Source organism: Gossypium hirsutum, unplaced genomic scaffold (genome assembly GCF_007990345.1).
Source record: "Gossypium hirsutum isolate 1008001.06 unplaced genomic scaffold, Gossypium_hirsutum_v2.1 scaffold_819, whole genome shotgun sequence".
NCBI classification, from domain to species: domain Eukaryota; kingdom Viridiplantae; phylum Streptophyta; class Magnoliopsida; order Malvales; family Malvaceae; genus Gossypium; species Gossypium hirsutum.
The window spans coordinates 6,136-9,721 of NW_024403278.1; the positions used below are offsets into that span (position 1 = coordinate 6,136).

Genomic DNA, 3,586 nt, shown 5'->3' on the forward strand with positions numbered 1-3,586 from the left:
ACAATGTAGGGAAATCAAACTACGTAAATAAACCTTACACGATTTTTACAATGCCGCTATTATTTAGTTATTCATTAAACGTCAACTCTAGGTAGCAACACTAGTATTTAGTTTCAATGAGTGTGTTGGTTTTCTTTTATTGGTCTACTTACCCGATGTACTGAATGTTGACCATTTTAGTTTTAATGAAACTTTATTTAGACAAAAGAAATTAACTTATTAATCCTGTTAACACTAACTAATCGTCACAAAATTTTAAAGCAAAACAGCATATTTATGAAGAATACATGTCTCCCTGTGTCAAGTTTCAACTTCCAACCCACTTTTTTTGTGGATTCCAATTTTGAAAAAAACAAACTCTTTATGTTCTCCCCGTTCTACTCAATTGGTTAACCTTTCTATTCTTGAAGAAAGCACAAGCAAGAACATATTCTATGCGATGGAAAAGAAAGAAACAAATGATTAATGTGAAAAAACATATTCATGCAGGAAAGAATCACATGATATACATATCTCGTGATATTGTTTATATATTATCTTTTAAGCCAGCAAGAAAAGTAGTTTATATATCTTGAAATGTAATTCGCCATGAATAGCATCGCCACTGTTACCATGCTGTCATCGCCTTGACATCATATTACATCCTTGGTTCCCCCCAGTCTTATGCTTCTTTGCCTGTAAAGAATGTATAGAAACAAAACCGAATAAGAAATCATTTTTAGTTGCAGGTGCTGGTTGTTTTTTCAAATCAAGAGTCAGTATTAATGGCACGTTCCACAGCCTGCAACAAAGAAAAGAACGAAAGATAGATTAAAGGAAATTCTGATGAAGATGATCAGAAAGAAATAAGGGTGAATTGATTAGAACAGGGAACTAAGAAAGGGTATTTTGATCACATGTACTTGGAAAAATGATTGTGATGACTCCAGTTCGCTCAAAATCACGAGCTTAATCACTTGGCTAGTTTATAGAATGCATTCATGTTAATGCATGGGATTGCATGCAGTCCAAACCCAAGCCGCACACACTTCATATTCCTTTGCAAACCACTTTCGTAGGCACTAGTATTGGGAACACACCACCATTGTTTTCCCTTATACTTTGGCAACTGACGCAATCGGTCTGGGCATAGGTACTGGGATTGGGTTGTTACGTATTAGCAATGTATGATCTCTAGCCTGCCAAATCAAACCACAAGAATAAAAAAAATCCATTAATCTGTATTATAAATAGTTATCATGTAGCAATTCATAGGATTAAATTTTCACCATGATTTTTAATTATTAGAAGGCCGACTGTAATGACTAACAAACATGTAGCATGCTCTATATTGGCGGCAGCAGCTACTGTTGGCCTTAGGATCCCAATATCATAGACTGGAGTCATATCTGGTCGGAAGAGCCCGAAGTACCTCTCACATGTTGGCCCTGGCTTAAGATCTTCATTGAAAAGCGCAAAAATGTAGGTCTCAAAAGTTCGGTTTGGCATTAGGGGCGTTCCGACACCGGATGTTACATGCCGCATGAGATTGCCATTATATTCAGCTGCACTCTTTGCATCAACACCAAATTGGGTTGCATCCCCCATGGATGGCCAACCTGTTTCAGCTATGACAATCTCAAGATCATCAAATCCAAGGAGTTTCATAGCTGAAAAGACCGCATCCAACTGAGCATCCAACATATTTGTGTAAAAAACCCGTGTGTTTTCATCGAACACTCCAGCATTTGGCCGGAACAGGGCATAATCAAGGGTATCTGGTGAACAGTCAAAAATGGATAGGGGTTTACCATAAACGGTGAATTGGAATCTCTTAGGAAACTAAGCAATGGCTTGATTACATGTGTGTCATACCCTTGTCGAAATTTTCCTGTGGATGGTGGGCTTGAATTCGATAAAATGCCTAGAGAGTGAGGCGTCGAGACTTGGATTCGACGGTCTAATGAAGCTGCAACAAGGACTGTTTGGAGGGTTTCCATGGCTGGAACAAGACTTACTATTAACAATTTGTTTGCTGTAGATATCACCTCGTTGCCTACTAAAATACGGACTATATTGGTGGCTGGTGTGTGAGGTTGGATATAGTCTTCTACCCATTGTTGAGCGAAATTTAGCTTTGTAAGGTCAGGAATTTGGTCATTTGGAACACTTATTGTGACAGCAACCCCCGTGTGGGCAAAAGCTCTTAGAATTTCAGGATTTGCATCAAAAAGCCTTACGCGGTTGATAACAGTGGACTCTAAAAGGAAATGTGCCACTTGAGCTGGTGGGGGCAGGTTGTTTGCGACGGTGCCATAGTTGACCCCGATTGTTCCTTCAAATCCTAGATAAAAGATAACTATACCAAATTAGTTTATACATGTACGTTGATACAAAATTTTTGCATGTGGAATAGTCTCAATTTTCATACCTCTCACGAGTGTTAGTGCCAGAAAAAACGAAATTACCGCGATCAATCTGGAGGAAAGCATAGAGATGAGTTCTTTAGACATGGCTTTTGTGGGCTAGAGAAGATGCTGAATGATGATGCATTGGGGGCAACTGTGCCTCAAGAAGTGGATATGGAGATTCTTTTCTTTGTGAATGGGGGAGACTTGGATGCTGAGGCATGACGCATTTTAGCAAGAATTCTTTGTTGCTTGCGACTGTTGAAGTGATGTTATTCCACATCTATCATGCCTTTGACGCATCTGATATTCAATTATTACCGTTCATCTATTGGCAAATGATTTATGGTTAGATATGAAGCACAAAGTATATGTAGTTTTTTAATTTTATGTTTTTCATTGTTATTCTATAAGTATGATTTATACTTGATGAGGTTTATGATTGTTTTTCTCAACAATATCGTCTCTAATATTCAAACTTGCATCTTTTCTTGAAAAATTATTTTATTCTACAATGCTAAACTTTGAAATTTTCTAAGGTTTTATATTCATCTGAAATCTACCCACTTAACCTTTTAACCTTTTTAAGTTAAATATTTAAACTTTAGGTCTAACTTTGGATTATATATTTTTCTCTGAATCTTTTTCACCACTTTCTCCCAAGTCCTTTGCAAGCAACGTTGTTCCCTCTTATTAAGTCGTGTTCGTCTTCTGAAGTGAAAGTGCGATTGAGACAATTAATCAAACTTTAGTTCATATACGCAGGGTATAATGTTTTCTTGCATCAATTATCAAGAAAAAAAAAGTTACTTGCATCCTGGAGAAGGTATTATTGAAGGGTCAGCCTTGAGTCTCTTTTTAGCTTAAATTAGAAGGAACTTGTTTGAGATTTATCTGACAAAGGCATAAAAAAAACCATATTTTTCAGCTCCTAATAGATAACCCTGAGATTTTTGTTTTCCCAACAAAAATATATTTATTCATTAGAACAACCAGTAGTACACCAACAGATACTTAAGCTATCAGAACAAGACAGTGCACTGCCTTTAATAGCAAAACAATTACAAAAAAAAAAATTCAACCTAGTCAACGCCAGAAAAAATGCTGAATGATAAGCTCCCTTCACGCCTGCGTCATAAGAGTAATCGAACTCAAATATATCTAAGTATCACAAATATACCCCAACCTGCATTCTTTCC

General features: G+C 36.9%; 1 pseudogene; it reads right to left on the reverse strand.

The window, feature by feature from the left end:
• Positions 1-439: 439 nt before the first annotated feature.
• On the reverse strand, positions 440-2,665 carry LOC107957049 (glucan endo-1,3-beta-glucosidase-like; annotated as a pseudogene).
• Between the last annotated feature and the right edge of the window lie 921 nt (positions 2,666-3,586).